This window comes from Nymphalis io, chromosome 27 (assembly GCF_905147045.1).
Source record: "Nymphalis io chromosome 27, ilAglIoxx1.1, whole genome shotgun sequence".
Classification (NCBI taxonomy): Eukaryota; Metazoa; Arthropoda; class Insecta; order Lepidoptera; family Nymphalidae; genus Nymphalis; species Nymphalis io.
Genome location: NC_065914.1, coordinates 237,142 through 260,251, shown reverse-complemented (window position 1 = coordinate 260,251; position 23,110 = coordinate 237,142). Strand labels below are relative to the sequence as shown.

The window sequence follows — 23,110 nt, the reverse complement described above, 5'->3', positions numbered from 1 at the left end:
GCTATGAGTGAAAATTTGCTCGATCACATATGATGGTTTATTAAAAATTTGTCCGCTAGTGTTAAATATATGAAAGTTTATATAGATGGTCCACATTTTTTTTATACAGTGTTGCCAACTTGGGGGTTTTCCCCCTAAATAGGGCTATGTCAGATGAAATCAAATAGGATATTTTCAGGTTAGACATTTTTTAGGAGGAACATTTTTTAAAGAAATTCTCTCCGGGGATTAACTCTTCAGCTTCATTTAATTGAGTATATTTCAAGTTTACTAATGCTACTTGCAGTACTTGATTTGCTTTTTTTTAACATCATTTTATAAATGTATTTTGTATTTGTTTCAATTCATCCGTCAGGAGGATGCTTCTAAGAGGTTGGCAACACTGTTTTTATGTAACATAAAAATACCATCATCGATTGTCGTTTTTTGTAATTTAATCCGCAAGGTGAAACGCCCCCCATGCAATCATGAAGTGAACACGACAAGAAAACTGGTTACAGATACAATTAATATATTTAATTTATCTAGAATATTCTAGAGATTAGATTATACTACTACTATATATTAGATTTGTCCAGAGGGTGGATCTACCAGTTATCTGTCCGATAGCTGGTTGGAATCACTACGGGTACGCGACCCCGGACTGCTCTAGCTACTAGTGTCACATTCCTGTATCTTCCGTGATCACAGTATCCTCACCCCTCTCCTTGATACGTTGTTTCCCAAAATTATCCCAGCGTCACGCCAAAGAAGAAGGAAAACTAATATTAAACCCGGAGCGGTGCCTCCGTTTAGGCGTAAGCCAGTCACCTGCGGCCAAACCAGCACCACACGTATTGACTCGTCATTCCTGCGGATCCTGCTGGGGAGGAGGAGAGGGTGGCATGGGTACTGGGCAAGCCCGTGTTGCCATAAAGTCGCCTGCCCAGGCGTAGCAGCATCCACGGAGAGGACACTTCGCTCACCTGTCTTGCAGGTGGAAAACAACACGGAGAGTGGCTTGCTTAAATCATCTGACAAAGATGCAGAGGCCTATATATATATTAGATTCAGGCATCTCGAATTTTATATTGGAGCCGTGTTCTATAGAATTCATGGTATGTACGGGAAGGTTTGCGTGACCCGGCCAATGGCTTTGTAACAAAAAAATTTCGTTAATATATAAAAATGGCGGTTTGTGTATCTGTTTGTGATTAATAGAGTTCGGACCGTTTGAATCACCATCATAGTTGAAATTTAGATGTATGTCTCATGGATGATTTTATAATATCCACTTCGTTGTAACGCCGCTAGATGGCGCTGTACCACATTAACAGCCACCTTCCGGGTATTGCTAGTAAAGTACAAAAGTGTCTGTTGGTCGAAGATATCTCTTCTTAAGAACAAAACTTATTCCAACATGATTCAAAACAGTCACAGTATATAAATGTCCCACAGCTGGGCTAAAACCTCTCCTTCTCAGGAGAAGGTTTGAGCTTATTCCACAACCTGCTTCGATGCATGGATGATTTTTCTTTCACCGAACACTTATAAATTAAATATGTGAAAGTCAGTGGAGCTAGCGATCTCGGATACCAACACTGAGCTGACGATAATCTTTATTGGCTCAACAATTCAACTGTAATTAGAAGTTATCGTTGGGTTCGTTGAGCGGTACCTGGTCCCCAGCCCCGCCGTGAACAGCAGCCGGCGGCCCCGCACGAGGTACTCCGGACAGCGGGCGAACCTGAACAGCACCCTCGCCCACCCTCAGCACGTTGTTCGGAGACATTATACCCTAAAGCGATATATATATCCGTGGTCAGCGATGAGATGAGCAACCCGATGGTAAGTGGTCACCACCGCCCATAGACATTGACACCGCAATAAATATTAACCATCGCTTACATCAACAATGCGTCACCAACCTTGGGAACTAAGATGTTATGTCCCTTGTGCCTGCAGTTACACTGTTTTACTCACCAACAACAATGCTATTGCTGTTTGGCGGCAGAATATATTATAAGTGTGTGTGGTAACTGGTGGTAAGGGCATTGTGCAAACCCGCCTGGGTAGGTACCACCCACTCATCAGATATTCTACCGCTAAACAGGAATATAACATAAAAAAATAAATATCATTATCATACTTAAGTATTTTACGCAACACCACAAATTATACCAAAATTAAACTATTTAATTCCATTCCGCAAAGTGAGTTTGATGTATGTATTCGTTACCACGATAATGGCCGTCTGACGCACGTTCCCGACATGCACAGAGCACTGGAACCCTGGGTAGATGGCCGTGGAGTGTCTCAGGACATGCACGGATGCCTGTTACATTCAATCAAATTTAATTCATGACCGCATTACATATTATACTGCACAGTCTGTGCTAATATTGCTAGCATATAAAAAAAACAGCCAAGATGGTTCAGGCACCACTGAATTTTCATGTACTTAATTTGTGATTATAATTCATCTCGTACTTTACGATGAAGGAAAACATCGTGAGGAAACCTACATGTGTCTAATTTCACTGAAATTCTGCCACATGTGTATTTACCAAACCGCACTGGAGCAGCGTGGTGGAATAAGCTCCAAGCCTTCTCCTCAAAAAAGGGAGAGGAGGCCTTTAGCCCAGCAGTAGGACATTCACGTGCTGTTACGGATAAAAAAACACACACACACACAATGTGCTGTGGAAACATATACAAGTCTATAGTCGATTCCAATAGCAAGTAGAGTATATAAGCAACTTTGACCTTGAAATTTGGTCGAAATCTTAATATTCTGTGGTATTGACTATGGATTCGCGAAAAATTTAGCGTTTTGGTTATCTGTGAAGTTGTTATCGGAACTTTGTAAGTAAAACTAAAGTGTATATAAGTAGTTAAGTGTAACAGTGTCGTGTTATATATAGAGATATATTGATCGAGAAGTGTTTGTGGTGTACAATACAGCAGAGCTGGAAGCGAATCGCGTGGAATCGCATATCTAAGGTTTGCTAATCTTTTAAAAACGAGTAGAGTTTTCTGCTCACCTGAAAGTATATACAGCGTCTAGGGTCGTTTGGGTCTTCGAGGAACACCAGGTCGTCACACACGCACTTGTCCTGCGTGTCGCTCGACACGTGCGCGTCGCTGTACTTGCTCCCGTCGTCCGACACGTACACGTTCGTGCACTTCGTGTCCGATGTCTTTGTGAGGCTGTTCTTCACGTTGGCGATGTCCTGGAGGATATTCTTGTTCTGTCTCCTTGCGTTCTTTCGATTCTTCTCCGAAGCTTGCGACGAGTGGACTAGTTCTGATAGTCCCGCGGCGTAGCCCCCGGCCGCGCTAGCAGCACCATGCCCTGCCGCAGTCCCGGCGGGAAGCGACCCAGGCTCAGCGACGCCGACTGTCCCGAGCGCACGCTGCCGCACGTGACGCGGTTGCGGTATATCGTGCGCACGGATATCTCCGCGAACTCGCCGGAATCCAGAGGTCCTTTTTGTGTTAAATATACGTCGCTCTATTCATCTCACAACTAACAGAACGCAACGCACCTATGATAAGTTCGTCGCCCTCGTAGAGTCGCCCTCGCGCGAGCAGTCCCCCCACTACGGGCCCCGTCGAGTCCCTTACGTGGAAAATTTCGTCTACTTGAAACTCGCACGCCTCCTGTAAAGTGACATAAATTATAACATTTATAATTTAATAAAAAGGATACTAGTCAACTGCGCAACATATGGTTCACTCACGTCCTCGGGGCGCTGCAGGTCGCGGCGCGGCACCAGCGCCAGCAGGCACGCGTGCAGCGCGTTGAGGCCGGCGCCACGCACGCAGCTCACCGGGAACACGGCCACCCTGCCGGCCGACACTACTGTGATTTGCGTTCAACTATATATATATATATATATATATATATATATATATATATCTGATCCGAAACTAAGCAGAGCTTGTACTATGGCAACCAGACAACTGACATACTATTGTATAGACAATTACACACAGACTCAGGAAAAACAGACATGTTAATGCACACAATTGTCTGTCCTGAGTGGGAACCGAACCCACAACCTTTGGCGTGAAAGGCAAGTATCTAGCAAGGGTGGTTGGCGTAGCTATAGACAATATTATTACCATTACCAATAGTATGGAACTCCTTTTAAAGTCATATATAAGAGTTCACCCAGAAACACTTCGGGTTAAATAAAGGCTTGTGAAGCTACTAACTCCTCATCCTTTTTGATTTCCTCGTCTACATTGTCTATGGTGTCCAGTATCGACTTTTGCGGCGCAACGCAGTTCCTTGCCATATTCTCGTCAGTTATTAACAGCGGTTTCTGTAATAATACCAATATATACCATTACTTTTACATTTAAATAAATCTATAAATTAAACAGCATCCCTGATTTATCATCTCGTGCTCCTTGAAGAACATCGCGAGGAAACCTGCATGTTTCCAATTACAATATAAACTAATATTATAAATGGGAAAGTAAATATATCTATTTGTCTGTTAAACTTTACCCCCCCCCCCTCCCCCCGGCTTCTCTTTATGTTATATGTGTGTGGACGGGAAATTGGGCCACCTGATGGTAAGTGGTCACCATCACCCAAAAGCATTGATGTAAGAAATAATAACCTAGTTTATAAGCTAGTCTTTATAGATGCTATTTAAAATAAAATCACTGACCTTATTAGCGGGTTCCAACAATTGAGCCAGCCTCGCTACAACAGCATTGATGTTGCTAGCCAGTTCACACTTGTTGATGACTGCGAAGAACGGCATGTCCAAAGCCAGCAGAAGACCGATGTGTTCTTCTGTGATGCGAGTTATACCGGCTGTTGCCGAAATCTAGAAATAAAAAAAAACTTTATAGTACAAGTTGATAATATGACTACAGTGCCATCTATAATATTATCTTGTAGCTGATTTAAAAAACTTACAGCCACTGGGTCGCTGTGACCCTGGCCCCTCGGGCCAAAAATTAAAGACACGACAGGTTAGGGGGCAACCCTGCGGCCCGTACCCAGACTGGCCTAGGCCAGTTAGGAGGAACCAACTCTCTCTCTTAAAAAACTTTCATTAATAAGACGTATTGCTCGATAAGGGTTTATAAATATGATAAAAAATTGTGTTTAAACTCTTACATAGTTTAATTGTAGCAAAAGAGTTTAGTTTTTCGCCGATTATTTTTAGTAGGATCTACAGTTTGAGCCGGTGTTAGGTTTATATATTATTACCTGAATAAATTATTTTGATTTTGAGCTGTTTGTAAAAATGTATTATTAAGATAAGATATTTATTCAATAAAATGAAAATTAACTTTTGGTTTGATATGTCAGGACTCCAAAAAAATCCTTACCTAATAATAATTTCAAAACACGTTATCAGGGCTATAGAAAAAGACTTAGGATACCTAAAATCTGAACCCCCCCCCACACGTATGGGAACTAGTAATAAATAAACATACTTACAACGAGCATGGCGTAGTGCGGGGAGTAACCCGTGAGCCCGTGGAGCGTGGTGCGTTGGTACTTGCTGTGGCCCGCCAGGTCCAGGAAAGACACCAGCTTGGCGCTCCTCTCTCCGATGCGCTCCGCTGTCATCAGCTCGGAACAACCGTAGTTGACGACATTACCCTGATTATATGAATGTAATACATTATATGACTTTCATTTTAGGTATAAGTAATATCGGGTAGTGTTGCATGTCGATAGTCCATTATCGATAAAATCGATAGTTTTGGACTATCGATAATCAATGATTTTTCGATAGTATTGACGTATTGATTTTTTGACGAGCCGGTTGGCGTGGTTGGTAGTTACTTGCCTTTCATACCAAAGGTCGTGGGTTCGATTCCCACCCAGGACAGACATTTGTGTGCATGAACATGTCTGTTTGTCCTGAGTCTGGGTGTAATTATCTGTATAAGTATGTATTTACAAAAGAAAAGTAGTATATGTAGTATATCAGTTGTCTGGTTTCCATAACACAAGCTCTGCTTAATTTTGGGATCAGATGACCGTGTGTGAATAATGTCCAATATTATTATTATTATTATTTCTATTTAACTTTTAAAGTTTATCTTCTTTCGAAGAGTTTAAACCGAAAACGCGGGCTGCAGCCAAGCGTTAAGGAGTGTTGCTTATATTAAAAACGTTGATGATAAAGTGGATGATGATATAAACTTTCGGGTAATACGGCAGGTGTTAAGGATTATGGCTTTTTGAAGTATATGGAGGATATACGCTGGCATTTGTAAGGTGTTCAGACTTTGTGTCAAGGATTTTGGCACGATACCTGTGGATGATAGGACTATTGGGACTATGTGTACTGTTTGTGCTTTCCATTGCGTTTTAATTTCTATGGCGAGATCTTGATATTTACTTAACTTTTCAGATGTTGTGGTTTGTATGTTATGTGAATTAGGAACGGCTATATCGATAAGATAAACGATTCTATTGATTTTATCATGAACGGTAATATCTGGTCTATTATAACAGATAGTTTTGTCAGTTATTATTGTTCTATCCCAGTAGATTTTGTGGTTTCTAGTGTCTAATACACTTTCCGGTTTATATTTGTAATATGGATTCATTTCTGTTATAAGTTTTTTACTGGTGGTAGGGCTTTGTGCAAGCTCGTCTGGGTAGGTACCACCCACTCATCAGATATTCTACCGCAAAACAGCAATACTTGATATTGTTGTGTTCCGGTTTGAAGGTTGAGTGAGCCAGTGTAATTACAGGCACAAGGGACATAAAATCTTAGTTCCCAAGGTTGGTGGCGCATTGGCTATAAGCGATGGTTGACATTTCTTACAATGCCAATGTCTAAGGGCGTTTGGTGACCACTTACCATCAGGTGGCCCATATGCTCGTCCACCTTCCTATTCTATAAAAAAAAAAAATATTTGTATGCTAAATGTTGGTGTATGATTGCAGCCACTTGATCATGTCGATGCTTATAATCGGTCTGTGCGAGAGATTTGCAAGCCCCCGTTATGTGCTGAATAGTTTCAGAGGCTGCGTTACATTGTCTACATAAGTCAGTAGGTTGATTATTATCCTTCATTATGTACTTCCTATAGTTACGAGTTTCTATTATTTGGTCTTGAATGGCGAGCATAAAACCTTCGGTCTCAGGGAACAGTTCACCTCGTTTGAGCCATTCGTTCGACTTCTTAAACTTTTTTTTACGCCACTGGTGGTGGGCACAGGTTCACTGACAAAATTTATCTCCTGTGCAACATCCACCAGTTGAGCACCGGTTGATGATGAATTTGGTGAAGATGCATAAAAAATTGGTGATGAAGAGGGTATCGATGGGAATAAAGATTTAGAGGATGAATTAGAAGTCGGCGTGGACTCTTCTTCTAACGATGGCATATTTTTTAGTTTTAGACCTAGTTATCATATTATTCCCACGAGTAGCTAGGGACATAAAAGTCAATCACAGCAGAGCCCTGCATTCACTGCGATAAGGGTAAATTAAATTAGAGGTCCCCTTGTCTCTAAAGTTCGCATACTAACGACTAAGCACCCCCTTAGCCATGGAGCCCTCGGCGTACGCTGTTCCACCTTGGCTTGGGTTGTATCTCTCTTGGTCTGTATTCTCATCTTAGGCCAATCCAACATGAATAGATCTATTGGCATAGCCCTAAGAATCATTGAAGCGCACAAGCCCCACCACGTCGGCAATGTAAAGATACGTCGGTGGGGTTATCATTTTTATTATTATATTATTATTGCTTTCTCAAGATAAGTAATGTAGTAGGCCCAGTAACAACACTATTATTAATGAAGTTTTATTAAATCGTTACTATCGAATGAATACCTATGGATTGCTGTTATCAATAGTATTAATAATAATAATGTCCTCCAGACCGATTTCGGCCACGGCGGCCAATCTCAAGAGAGATTAGCCAACTACGCAGGAGATATTATAGTGCACAAGTGTGTGCGCAAACACAGGTGTACTCTCTGTTCCCTAACTCTCATAATCCGATGGGACGGCGATCCGAAACGACCGGAAAGAGTTCAGGCGCAGGACCAACGACTTTACGTGCTTTCCGAGGCACGGGAGTGTACACACTTCCAACTTCCAGACTCCGGGCTGCTACTGAGAATTTTCTGACAGAAAAACCCAATAACTTTTTATTGGCCCGACCTGGGAATTGAACCCAGGACCTCCGGGGTCTGCGGTCTTATATCAAGCCACTAGACCAACGAGACAGGCAAACGAGTTATCAATAGTATTGTGAACAGAGAGCTATAGTAACTATCGATAATATCGACAATATTGACACAAGACGATACTTTTGGAAGTACTGTCGATAATAGTTTTCTAGGTCAAACTATCGACCTAATCCCAGGTATCAGTGTTGCACACTGATACCTGGGATTAGGTAAATGAAACTACAATTTATTAGATTACAAAAACAATCACTTCTACACTATATATACTCCGTAGCGAATATCTAGACAGCGCGATTCAGGAATGTGACATTTCGAGTGAGCGCCATCTATCGTTAACGGGGTGTAACATACGCCATCATACAACTGGATAATAGATATATAATATATCGAATCGAATATATATATCGAGGGTATTCTCTGAATATTCTCATATTGTGTTCGGTGAGATTATTGTATGTATAAGTCGTGCCATCTCTCCGATCGAACATCCCCCGCTCCCCGCAACGACCCCCTCCGGTGCCAGTTGTACTCGCCGCGTCCTCCGACGTCGGCTTGAGGAAACGGCCGGTGCTAGTTGCCAGGAGTCTGCCTGCTCAAGTGAAGAGAAGCGCACGAATAGATCCTGCACTTTTTTGGTTACCAAAAAATCCTGCAGGATCAACAAAACCAAGGAAAGCTGAAGAACAGAGATACCGGTGTGCACGGACCGAACTTCCGCTCGCGGGCGCTTAGCTGGGCCTCCCCTAGGGGTCTCACCTGGCTTGGTTGCACGCGCCGAGGTTGTGGTGCCCGTGCATACACATCGAGAGCAGCAATCCGACACCACCATCATGTCTGAAGGGGGGGAGCCCCCCCCCCTTAGACCAACGCAAGCGTGGCCGAGGCAGGTCCGGCATCGCGCGGTCAGTTGTTCGAAGAGACATCTTCGACAACTCGACCGTGCCTGTCGCCCTCACCCCCGCCGCCGCCCCGCGTATACGCATAATACACGCTGAAACCGGTGGAGAGGACGTCCACCGGGCTGCTGAAGCAGACTTCGCCGCCACTGTAGCTGAGTCTACAGCAGGCGCGGAAGGAGCCAAGCGCCCGAGACCGGACTCTTCGCCGGAGTCAATGGAAGGGGAGGACAAGCGCCCCAAGACCGATGTTTCCACTGCATCACCGCCGTACGGATCGCCGCAGGATTCGGCATCCTCATCGCGCGCGGCATCGCCTACAACGGACGAAGCAAGCGAAAAAGGACGGCCAAAAGAATTACCACCGCCGCGATCCCCCTCCCCAATGGAGGGGGGTCGCAAGACACCTGGCCGCGTGACTCGACGAGCTACGCGGCACTGCCATCGACGGTCGAGGAGAGGACAGCCTCCCATCCCACTTCACCGCAACCGGGGCCGTCAGGGGTCACCTATGCGGCGGCCGCTGCCGCTCCAGCGTCGCCCAGGAGTCGAGCCCCTGCACCGGTACCAGCCCCAAGAGCGACGCCTCGTTCTAGCTACCCGCCGATCGCGGCGGAACGCCTACCGAACTGGACGAGGCACTTCGAGGTGCTTAAAAACAAACTAGGACACGCCCCGAACGCACGCCCTTTGGGAAAGGGAGTGCGCTTCTTGCCCGGATCCGCGGAGGAATTTCGGGTCATCCAGCGCCATCTGACTGAGGCTATGAACCAGGATAAGACTATATCCTGGTTCTGCTATAGCCCAGCCGCGGAACTGCCAACCAAGGTGGCCATTAGGGGGCTGCCACTCGACACACCCCCGGAAGAGGTGATCGCCGCCCTGCGCAGTTTAGGGTTCCCTGCGCAGAGCGCGAAGGCGATCCCAGGCGGAAGAGGTCGACATGGGTGCACCTACTTCGTCCAGCTGGTGCACCTGAAGGAGCAGGAGCTCAGGTCACTATACAAGACTACTGAGCTCCTGTGCATGCCCGGCCTGCTGATTGAAGCCTGGAGAGGCGCGAAGAGCCCGCCTCAATGTCACCGCTGCCAGGCATTTGGCCACTCCTCGGCCAATTGCCATAGGCAACAAAAGTGTGTTCGCTGCGCCGGCGAACACCTGGCATGGGACTGCCCGAGACCTCTTTCTGAACCACCGACGTGCGCAAACTGCGCTAAGGCGCATACAGCAAAGGACCGGAGGTGCCCGGTCTTTAAGAAAGAAGCACGAAGGAGGGGCATTAACGTGCCCGCCCCTCACCCGAACGGACCGAGAGCACAGCCAAAGGGGGACAGGGAGCGTGTCCCCCCGGTAGCACCTAAGCAGGTGGTCGGTCGCCCTATCGTCGCAGAACCTAAAGCGACGATAGTAGTCGACCAGCGAACGAAGCAGCCACCCCCTGCGAAGAAAGCCACGGAGGTGCGAGCCAAGCTTGCGCCCCCAACAACTTTGGCGCCTCCAGCCAACCAGCCGACGGCCAGGGACCAGCCTATAAAGGTGCCTAGCAGAAAGAAGAGAAGGAAGAGGGCAGCTAGGCCTCCCAGGACTGAGCCTGCGGCGGCATCGACGCCGCAGCCCAGGAAGGCAGCGACGGAGCCAAAGTCCGCTCCGGCTGCCGCCACGCGGCCGGTGGTGAGGCAAGAAGTACCTCCCCCTGTGCAGATGACAACCTCGGCCAGTGCGAAAGGCCTGGACACCACCATCATCGTCCGGGTCTTCATGGAGGCACTGACGGCGATCCTGGTCGCCTATACACAGGGCCAGGACATAATACCTGCCATCTCAGCTGGAATAGCCTGCTCACGGTGCTCGCGGTGCTCAATTCCAGCTGAGAATACTATATTGGAACCCAGGTGGCATACGAGGCCATATCCGGGAGCTGACCCTACTCGCCCAGTCGCAGGATATTCACGTAATCCTCCTGGGCGAGACGAAGCTCTCGGCTGAGATCGAGCTCCGAATCCCGAATTTCTTCGTGTATCGGCGAGATGAAGTCTCTCCCCGGGGCTGCCCATTCAGAGGAACTGCAGCCCTGGTGAGGAGGGATATCATACACGAAGAACTTGCACATGCACCTTTTGTGAGCCTACGTACGCAGGGGGTGCGTGTGCATGCTGGTGAGACGGAGCTGCTGCTGTATGCCGCCTACAAGCCACCCGGACAGGTTTTCAGCAGCACCGATGTCCAATCGCTTATCGACTCGCCGATGCCTACACTGATCGTGGGTGACCTGAACGCGAAGCACCACGCTTGGGGCTCGCGCGTCATCACCCAGGCGGGTAGGCACCTGCTTGAGGATAGCGAACGACAGGGTTACGGTGTGTTGGGTCCAGGAGCGCCGACCCACATACCGACTAACCCTTCGTACCAGCCGGACGTCCTGGACATCGTGCTGCACCACCGACTAGACGCACCCATCGATGTTGAGGTGAATTACGACCTCAACACACAGCACCTGCCGATTGTGGTCACAATCGCCCTCCAGCGCGACTTCACAGTGCCCCGCTCCCCTCGTTTGCGGGTCGACTGGGGGCGCTACTCCTCAGAGCTCTCGGAGTTCGAGCTCACGGTCCCGATCGCGACGACTGAAGATGTGGAAGGAGCTGCTTCTAAAATTTCTGAGGCGATCCAGAAAGCCAAAGAAGCAGCCACCTCTCTAGGAAGCACACCGAGAAGTCGTCAGGACCAGCTGCCGAGCTCGCTCCGAGCGAAGCTGAGGAAGAAACGAGTTCTTCGCCGACTGTGGGCGCGAACGCGCTGTCCGAGGGTGAAGCGTGACCTCAATAGGATTGCAGAGGAAGTGTCGCGTGCGCTCGTGGCTCTCGAGGATGACTACTGGGAGGCCACCATCGATCGAGCATCCGAGCACGACACTACGTTGTACCACCTCTGCAAACAGCTTACCGGACATGACTCGCCTGTCTACCCGCTCCTAGATCGAGCGGGTAACAGAAGATATTCCGCCAGCGACAGAGCAGAGATCCTGGCGGAACATTTGGAGGGTCAATTCACCCCCAACCCACCGGACTTATCAAAGATCGATGTCGTCCATCATCACGCGGCGATCCAGAGGCAAGTGGAGGTATTCCTGTCGGCCCCAATCCCGCCGCTCCAGGGAGACGATTATATCTCTCTGTCCGAGCTGCGGAAGGCCGTCTTCCGATTACCGAAGAGGAAGGCGCCAGGCCCCGACGGAATTACCAACGCCGCGTTGATGCAGCTACCCAACAACTGCCTCGTAGCGCTCGCGAGTGCTTTTAACGGGATACTCCGGACCGGACACTTCCCCGAGGCGTGGAAGAGAGGGAAGGTTATCGCCCTCCCTAAACCCGGGAAGGATCGTCGCTTCCCGGCAAGCTATCGGCCTATCACGCTACTCTCGCACATCGCCAAGCTGTTCGAGCGTCTGTTGCTGCGGAGACTCGCGCCTCATCTGCCCCTGCGCGAGGAGCAGTTCGGATTCCGCAGCGACCATTCAACGACGCTCCAGCTGGCGAGAGTTCTTAGCCACTTAGCCAGTGAGCGAAACAAAGGGCATCCCACCGTCGGGGTCTTTCTCGACATGGAGAAGGCCTTCGACCGGGTGTGGCATGCCGGACTCCTGGCTAAGCTCTTGAACACCTCGGCGCCTCTCGCGTATGTGCGAGTAGTGGCGTCGTTTTTGGAAGGCCGAAGCTTCTATGTCTCGGTGGAAGGCGCGGACTCTCAGCCGCGCCCCATTCGAGCCGGAGTACCCCAGGGTAGCTGCCTGTCACCGCGTCTATACGCGGTGTACACGGACGACATCCCTACCCTCCGCGACCATCTGCGTGAGGGTGAAGAGGATGTGATGCTGGCCCTGTACGCGGACGACAGCGCATTCTTTTCGTCGTCCTACCACCAGATCGTCGCAATAAACAAGATGCAACGAGTGTTGGATCTGATACCGGATTGGCTAGACAAGTGGAGGATGGCTGTCAACGTCGATAAGACGGCCGCTCTGCTTGTCGGTGCTGACAAGCCGATGCGTCGGCTCACCCTTCGAGGCCAGGACGTGGGATGGCAGACCTCAGTCTGCTACCTGGGGTGTCACTTGGACCGCAGGCTGCGCATGATACCCACCGTTAACAAGGTGGTGAGTCATGCCGCGGCTGCCCGGTCTAAGCTGCACACCCTCTTCACGTCGCGGCTTCCATTAAAGACCAGACTGAGGGTCTACGGTGCCTACGTCCGCTCGCGCCTGACGTATGCGGCCCCCGCCTGGTACGCACTCTGCTCAACGTACCAGAAGCGGAGGATTCAGATCCAACAGAACCGATGCCTACGCTTGATTGTAGGAGCTCCGAGGTACGTCAGAAATGATGTCATCCATAGAGACACCAGGACGCCCACCGTGGAGGAGTTCGTCCGCAAGCTCGCTCGCTCGCTATTTGCTAAGGCAGATAGCAGTGCGAGCGTACACCTCCACGGTATAGCACCACTTCATGCCAGACCACCTGAGGGGCGTCCGTTACCTCGTGAGCTCCTATTGTCGCCGACCATCAGCGCCGATGCAGGCATCGTTGAAGAGGACGACGACGATCTGGAGACGCGGTAGGACGACATAACTAGTGAACAAGAATACCATTAAAGAAAGATAGCCACTGGGTCACAACGACCCTGGCCCTATGGGCCTAAATGAATCGACACGACGGTCGAACCGTCGGAGAGGACCATCCCGGGTAGGGGGGGCAACCCCGAGGCCCGTACCCAGACTGGCCTAGGCCAGCTAGGAGGACCATTGATTGATGGATAATAGAATAACGGAAGCTTTTACAAAGATTAATGTAATTGAAAAATGAGTATGAAAACTAGATAAAGATGTTTAGACAACTTGTAGCCGAGATGGCCCAGTGGTAAGAACGCCTGAATCTTAACCAATGATCGTGAGTTCAAACCCGGGCAAGCACCACTGAATTTTCATGTGCATAGTTTGTGATTATAATTTATCTCTGCTTGACGGTGAAGGAAAACATCGTGAGGAAACCTGCATGTGTCTAATTTCACTGAAATTCTGCCACATGTGTATTCCACCAACCCGCCTTTAGCCCAGCAGTGGGACATTCACAGGCTGTTACGGATACGAATGGTTTAGACAACTGCACGGGACTAATAATGGTACTTGTGTGTGCGTGCAAGCACAGACAGTCTCTATTCCCACACACTCTTAATCCTATTGAGAACCGAGATGGTAGTGAATAGAATGTGTAAATTGTTACCAATGATAACGTGTTAAAACCCAGATTAGCACCACTAAATTGGAACAGCGTATTGGAATAAGCTCCTCATCAAAGGGAGAAGAGGGATTAGCCAAGCAGTGGGACATAGACATTTACATAATCCCAGGGTGAAAATTAGAGAGTTCAGGCGCAAACAATGTCTTTACACGCTCCCAAATCTCACTTCTAGTGTACAACTTACTTTTACTTTTTTTTCTATTTACTTATTATAAAAAAAATAACACCTCTGCTGGGCTAAGACCTCCCCTCCACTTGTGATTTGGAGCTCTAACTTGCAGCTTCAATGCGGGTTGATGGATATACATAGCAATACTTCATCCCATAAAAGCAGATCTCCCGACAATGTGCCCATTAATTAAGCACATCAAAGTGCAGTGGTGTTTGCCCGGGCTTTGCAAGTGGGTGGGGGATTGTTCTTAATTTAAATAAACGTCAAAATAATCATTAGCGCACCTGAGCATCGAAGCCGAGTATCTCGTGGCTGAGCGAGGACGTCCTACCACTTTTCACTTCGTGCAAATGCCTGAACATGTTCAGGCGAGCGCTCCCTCTGCCGTTATCGAGTTCACCTGTAGAAAAGAAAAACTATTGTATTGCGCACTACAAACAGCTCACATACCATCAACCAATGACGTCATTACAATTTCAAGATCAAATTTTATACTGCCATTGTAATTACAACTAATTTTCTTGACCATAAAATATTTATCTGAGGATAAAATAAATGATATTACAATATAATATTAACAAAGTCGGTTTTTGTCCCGACTGAGTAGGTATCATTTAATTTGTTTAAAAATGTAACAGCATTTTTACCCACAGCTGGGATAAGGCGTCATCTCCTTATTACGAGTACACACGTATAGGATCTCTACATGATAATCGAATCAAAAACTTCTGGATACGAAGCCTTATAAATATTTTTTTTTATAGAATAGGAAGGCGGACGAGCATATGGGCCACCTGATGGTAAGTGGTCACCAACGCCCATAGACATTGGCATTGCAAGAAATGTTAACCATCGCTTACATCGCCAATGCGCCACCAACCTTGGGAACTAAGATGTTATGTCCCTTGTGCCTGTAATTAAATACTCAATATTTAATTTAGTTACTAGAACTCACGACTTCAACAAGATAATAACGAACGTACCTTGAGTGAGAACGCCTATGAGCGTCGACTTGCCCGCCTCGTTCGCCCCCATCACTGCGACCCGCAGCTCGACGCTCTGCTGCGTGTCCGCCAGCTGTGAACCGAGTACGTACTGTAGCGTAGACAGGTTTAGACAGAGATAGAATTATCAAATCTTGTGACCCTTATCGTGTAACCATTTTTGGTGTTTGTTGAAACTTGACAGTTGGTGCGTTCATTGTGTTTTATGTTCAATTTTCGCTTATATTTATGTTAGAAAACGATTCTAATCCAGTGTAAAGGCCGAGAAACAATCCTTATATCATATCGATGGTTATACAATGGTGCAGTGTCGTATTATTTCATGTTAAAGCGACAGATAATATAGTGTCTCAGTGATGTTTATTTATGCCATAGCATGACGGAACCTTATATCTCATTAAAATCCTAAAGATAATATGATTTTCCAGTTTTTATTATTCATAACCTATAATTATTTATCATGTGAGTGCTGCCAGCATCGGCTAAAAAAAGTCCCGATATTCGATAAAAAATATCGACTCGTATCGACAATGAAACAAATAAATACGGCGTCCATTAATAAACTAAAGTGCTTCGTTATATGTATATATGTTATTTTAATTTATTCGTATAACGCCCATAGACATAGGCATTGTAAGAAATGTTAACCATCGCTTACATTGCAAATACGCCACCAACCTTGGGAACTGAGACGTTATGTCCCTTGTGCCTGTAATTATACTGTCTCACTCACCCTTCAAACCGGAACACAACAATACCAAGTACTGCTGTTTTGCGGTAGAATATCTGATGAGTGGGTGATACCTACCCAGTTAGCTACCTAAGTTGTATATAATGTTATATATTTAATATTATTTATTATTCACTTGCGTCACCAGGTGCTGGAAGCGTCGCTCGCACGGCGAGACCAGCTGCAGTTTGTACTCGACGTTCCCGAAACGAGGCTCCGGGGGTAGACTCCCGTAGCACTCGTCACCGTAATCGTCGGCGTCGGATGTTCTGAGGGCCAAATCGAATATATTTAACATTGATCTTATTTCGATTAATGCCATCCGCGTTCGGTGAGACCGACTCACTGTTTATGATCTCCTGGTACATTAACACTGTAATCCTAACTGAAACTAATTGACTCTTTTAATCTAATCGTTCGGTGAGACCGACTCACTGTTTATGATCTCCGGGTACATTAACACTGTAATCCTATCTGAAACTAATTGACTCTTTTAATCTAATCGTTCGGTGAGACCGTCTCACTGTTTATGATCTCCTGGTACATTAACACTGTAATCCTAACTGAAACTAATTGACTCTTTTAATCTAATCGTTCGGTGAGACCGACTCACTGTTTATGATCTCCTGGTACATTAACACTGTAATCCTAACTGAAACTAATTGACTCTTTTAATCTAATCGTTCGGTGAGACCGACTCACTGTTTATGATCTCCTGGTACATTAACACTGTAATCCTAACTGGAACTAATTGACTCTTTTAATCTAATCGTTCGGTGAGACCGACTCACTGTTTATGATCTCCTGGTAAATTAACACTGTAATCCTAACTGAAACTAATTGACTCTTTTAATGTAATCGTTCGGTGAGACCGACTCACTGTTTATGATCTCCTGGTACATTAACACTGTAATCCTAATTCTACATCTCTGAAACTAATTGACTCTTTTAATCTAGATGTTAGTTAATGAGCTTAAATATAAAGCCTTGATTGAAATTCCGGGTGAAGCGAATAGATATGTTATTGTTTCTTGCTCTTCCATACCGTGGAAAGCAAGCAAAGCCTTAAGAAAAAACGTATAATTACCCAAAATTACAACACATAAGAGATAAGATGGTCTAGTGGTAAGAACGCGTGAATCTTGAACGATGATCGTCGGTTCAAGCCCGGGCAAGCACCACTGAATTTTCATGTGCTTAATTTGTCATTATAATTCATCTCGTGCTTTACGGTTAAGGAAAACATCGTGAGGAAACCTGCATGTGTCTAATTTCTCTGAAATTTTGCCACATGTGTATTCCACCAACCCGCATTGGAGCAGCGTGGTGGAACAAGCTCCATACCTTCTCTTCAAAAAGGGAGAGGAGATCTTAGCCCAGCAGTGGGACATACACAGGCTGTTACTTTACTACTTTACAACACATAAATTATAATACTTTTTTTTAATTAACAAAAAACATCACTTACGTATCATCGCAGAAGTCTTCCATATCATCAGAGCTGTAGAAGAAGTCACTCTCCAAGTCCTCGGAATTTAAATCACCAGCTAAATACATATCGTCCTTTATCCTGACCTTCTCCAACTTATCGATGACGGCGTACACTCTATCGGCAAACTTTGTCCCACTTCTCGTTGCATCCTCATCATCATTGGTCGGTTTCCTCTTCGTCTTCTTAAAATCGTCTTCCGACTTCAAATCGTTGACGTTCTTTCCGATTTTCTCGTCACAGACCTTTGGTATCGACGATTGATTATTCAACGGTTCCGGTACTTCTTGTGATGAACTCTGCCATGCTGTCGTTAGGACGTCCTTCGCCGGCGATACTTTGTTCTTCTTCCTTCTGTTCTTCCTGCCCGAGTTCCTTCTGAAGGGTTAAATTTTCAAAAATCCTTCCTAAGTGCTAAGTATGCAAATTTTCATGTCGCAGTAGCTTGGGCTGTGCGTTTATATGCCAGTATGTTATATATATGTAAATGAAGCTCTTTGGGCTCTTCATTAAATTTAAATTGCACGTGCATTAACTTCGACTTAATACGTCCAAGTATTATCTATTGTGGCAACACTTTGCATTATGTCATGTGTCATTCTATAATTAGAGAAATTCACACTGGCTTAATATAATAAAAAGTTAACGACGTTTTTTTAAAAAAAGAAACAATTCAGATTGTAAAAAAATATTTGAAGCAATAGCTTTTAATGTTGTTTCTTTTTACGGGTTAGTAAATAATTATAATTTGTACTCATACTTTGTTTGCAGAAGTAATTTGTGATATGATATAAAAAAGAATAAATTTCGCTTAACAGAGCAACGAGTTTAGTTTTTATTTCAATAAATAAACTTATTACATATATACAAAGGTTTGTACATACCCTTGGGTGCGTCAGGGTTCTTCCTGCCGTTCTCTTGATCGTTTTTATGTTTTCTCTTATTATTCTGTCTGTTCTTATTGCCATCTTACGGATCAAAGAGGCTGAAGAACGAGTCCATTTTTGTCTGAATAATTAGATTACCCATTATTGTTCGAATGATCCGTGCAGTGACGGAGAAAGAATACATTTCACTGCCCCTCTCTTTCCCATGGGTGTCGTAAGAGGCGACTAAGGGATATCTGAGCGACCATCTGCTCATCTGGTCGTAGGATGCTAACATCCGCCTGGCTTGTTACCACCGTACGCATGGTGAAAAACTCGTGAAGTGGCTTGCAGCCGCGTTTCGAGGTCAGCCAGCGTACAGCCAGATCCCGAGCGAGTATTGCCGCGATGGGCGTTGGTCCAATTGGAGACGGCTGTTGAACCAATGCCGGGGGAAACTGTATTGACCTGCCGGTCAGGGAGACCCGAAGAAACGGCTGTTCCGCTGGCCGCCCGTGGCATAGTACAGGGGCCCGAGCGTGCCTAACCAGCTCGTGAGGCTGCCCCACCAGGCCACGCATAATCTCGGGGTGGACCGTCGTGCCGGTTGGTGACCGGTAGGTAGGGTCCCGGCGGCCACTTCCGGGGGGGTTCGGGGGCCCTTCCGTCCGGCGGGTCAGTGTATTTTTCCTTTTGGCAACCACTTGGGGAAACACGCCTCCACACTTTGCCCATCCCTATCGTGGCAATACATCGCTCGCTTCACGTCTCTTTTCCATTTAATTTCTCCCAAATGGCGCAACAAAAAAGAAATAACGGTCGTACAGCGGTGCTCACCCCCACCATACCCTCGCTGTTTGAGGTCGAGTTCTCTAACATCCGAGGACTCCACACTAACCTCAACGCTGTCCACCACCATCTCGAGACAGCACGGCCAGCAATGTTGTTTCTCACGGAGACACAAATACTCCGTCCTGCCGATACCAGCTACCTTAATTATCCCGGCTACACGCTTGAAGAATCCTTTAAAGCGAAAGCCGCAGTATACTTGTTCGTCAGGACGGATGTTTGCTGTCACCGACTGCGCTGCTTGGAGGACCCCTCCTTCTCCATGTTGGTGGTGCGTGTGGACCTGGTTCGTCAGAGCCGAGTCTACGTGTGCCTCTACAGATCCCACAATGGTGACTTGGAGACAAGCCGATTATTTGACCATCTTAGTCGGGTGGCAGATGCTGCGCAAGAGCAATTTCCTAACGCGGAATTGGTGTTTTTGGGGGATTTTAATGCTCACCACGAATCCTGGTTGAAATCCCTCAAAACTGACCATGCTGGAAGGACTGCTCATGCTTTTGCTCTCACACATGACTTGACCCAACTGGTTGATCAGCCAACCAGGATCCCAGACATTGATGGGCAAGCACCTTCTCTACTGGACCTTCTGCTGACTTCTCACCCGGTGGAATATCAGGTTGTGGTTCAGGCTCCTCTTGGCTCTTCGGATCACAGCCTTATTTCTACCAGAGTGCCACAGGCCAAGCTGCCGCCACTAGCGGTATGCAAACGTCGCGTTTGGCACTATAGGTCGGCGGATTGGGACGGTATGCGCGATTACTATGCGTCGGTCCCTTGGAAGGAACGTTGCTTCAGTGGGAATGACCCGACAGCTAGTGCCGCTGCTGTTCCTGGCGAGATCATGCTGGGAATGGAATACTACATTCCTAGCTCAGATCTCGTCAGTAGGAGTACGCGTAACCGTTGGTTCACTCGTGAATGTGCCGATGCTGTATCATCTAAGCAGGCGGCATATCGCAAGTGGATCAACGGCTGCATTAGCGGGGCATCTAACATTGACTCACTGAAAGCAAACTATAATAAAAATTCCAAGTCCTGTAGAAAGGCATACACGAGAGCGGATGCACAGTGCATTGTACAGATTGGTTATGACCTCGTTTCGCATCCTAGGGGCTCCCGTAGCTTCTGGCGTCTGACCAAGTCTGTGCAAAACAATTTCTGCCAACCTTCGCTGCCACCGCTCAGAAATCCGGACGGATCGCTAGCTCACAGTCCGCAAGAGCAAGCTGATCTCCTGGCTAAACTCTTTGCCGACAATTCCGTCATCGATGATTGTAGTGCACTGCCACGTACAATACCTGCATGTGGCCATACGATGCCTGACATTAAAATCAGGCAACGTGATGTGCGTGCGGAGCTGCAATCACTTGATGTACGGAAAGCTAGCGGTCCCGATGGCATACCAGCCATAGTGCTGAAGAAGTGCGCAGCGGAGCTGTCTCCTGTGTTAACGCGCCTGTTCCAACTTTCTCTCTCTTCGGGAAGTGTGCCGGAGGCTTGGAGAAGAGCTAATGTGCAAGCGGTTCCCAAAAAAGGGGATCGGTCTGACCCGGCAAATTATCGGCCAATAGCTATCACCTCAGTACTTTGTAAGGTGATGGAACGGATTTTAAACAACCAACTGATCCATTACCTAGAAGATCACTCTTTAATTAATGATCGTCAATACGGGTTTCGACCAAAACGGTCCACAGGTGATCTTCTAGCGTACGTAACGCACCTCTGGGGTGAAGCTATCGACATGGAGCAAAGCATGGAGAATCGTTGGTTGTCAGCCTCGATATCGCCAAGGCTTTCGACAGGGTCTGGCACAGAAGTCTTCTCTCCAAGCTACCGGCATATGGTCTGCCTGCTCAGCTATGCACCTGGATTGCCAGCTTCCTACACAAGCGTAGCCTTCGTGTTTTAGTAGATGGTTGCGCTTCACAATTCTATGTAGTGAATGCTGGGGTCCCCCAGGGATCTGTGCTATCTCCCACACTCTTTCTTTTGCATATCAATGATATGCTCTCCCTTGGGAACATACATTGCTATGCAGATGATAGTACAGTGCATGGTGGATACCACGGACGCGCAGTGGCTGGGCGGGCGGAAACTGAGGAGAGGCGGGAGAATCTTGTCATTGAACTCGATAGGACGTTAGAGCTCATCGCCAAATGGGGCTCTGATAATCTTGTTGAGTTTAATGCCAAGAAAACACAGGTATGCGCTCTCACGGCGAAAGAGTCAACATTTTCCCCTCTTCCCTCCCTCTGTGGTACTCCGCTGGTGATGCAAAGCAAAATCGCGATGCTGGGGTGACGTTCGCTGCGACCTTAGTCCAAGGGATTACATCGAGGCTGTTATAAAAACAGCTTCACGGAAACTCGGAGTTCTGAACAAGGTGCGGCGCTTTTTCACGCCACAATAACTGTGCCTACTGTACAAAACACAGGTACGGTCTTGCGTGGAATATTGCTCGCACTTTTGGGATGGCTCCGCTAGTACCTACTTGAGGCCTTGGACCGGTTGCAGCGACGTGCCGTACGCATTATTGGCGACGTAAAGGTCACAAACACCCTTGAACCTTTACAATTGCGTCGTGAGATAGCATTACTGAGCGCTTTCTATCGACTGTATCACGGCGAGTGCTCTGAGGAATTATTCTCTCTAATTCCTGCTTCCCCCTTCCTTCTTAAGTCCACGCGAGCTGGTTCTCGATGTCACCGCCTAACTGTGACATCAATTCCATCGCGAACAAAGAAATTTGGCAACTCCTTTCTTTGTCGCACTTCCAAAAAATGGAATACCTTACCTTAACGAGGCGTGAAGAGGCATCTTGCGGGCCGGCAAGGCGAAGGCGGCTAGTGCAGAACGTTTTTCCCGTCTGTACTGGCCGTCGTCGCGTTTGGACTCTACTACCACTTACCATCAGGTGGAGTAGAGTCATTTGCCCTCCCGGCGAATATAAAAAAAAAAAAAGAATAATAATAATATCCTGGGACATTATTCACACACGGCCATCTGATCCCAAACTAAGCAGAGCTCGTACTACGGAAATCAGACAACTGATATACTACATATACTACTTTTCTTTTGTAAATACATACTTATATAGATAATTACACCCAGACTAGGGACAAACAGAACTGTTCATGCACACGAATATCTGTCCTGGTGGGAATCGAACCAACAACCTTCGGCGTGAAAGGTAAGTGTCTACCAACCACGCCGACCGGCCCGTCAATAATGAAATTTAAATATTCAACAAATGGAAGAAATATGTATAATCCGCGCGCGATTAGAATGGTATAAGACATTTTGGAACCAAGACTCACGTGGATTTTTGCTTTTTATTTGTTATTTTATTGATTTATGGTTAGACAATTATTTTAGAATGTCTTACTTATACTTTTAGATTTAGTTATATTTATTAAGCTTATTTTTGTTTTGCTTTTAGAATACTAGTTAACACTCGCAGTTTCGCACGCGTGTTATAGGGGGGTGGTTAAGCCGTGAAAGCGTAACAGACATACAGTTACTTTCGCATTTATAATATTAAGTATAGATGATATTTTTGTTCCGAACTTCATTGCTTACGTTTCAACAATACAACAACAACCGAAGGGAGTCCAAGCGCTTGACCAACGGCTTT

At 46.7% G+C, this 23,110-nt stretch overlaps 1 protein-coding gene and 1 pseudogene across 1 annotated transcript in view; both read right to left on the bottom strand.

Annotated features, from left to right (window-relative positions):
• Positions 1 to 23,110, bottom strand: part of LOC126778703 (GTP-binding protein 2-like) — a 459,746-nt gene that overhangs the window by 301,525 nt on the left and 135,111 nt on the right. The window lies entirely within an intron of this gene.
• On the bottom strand, positions 1,093 to 17,826 carry LOC126778707 (GTP-binding protein 2-like; annotated as a pseudogene).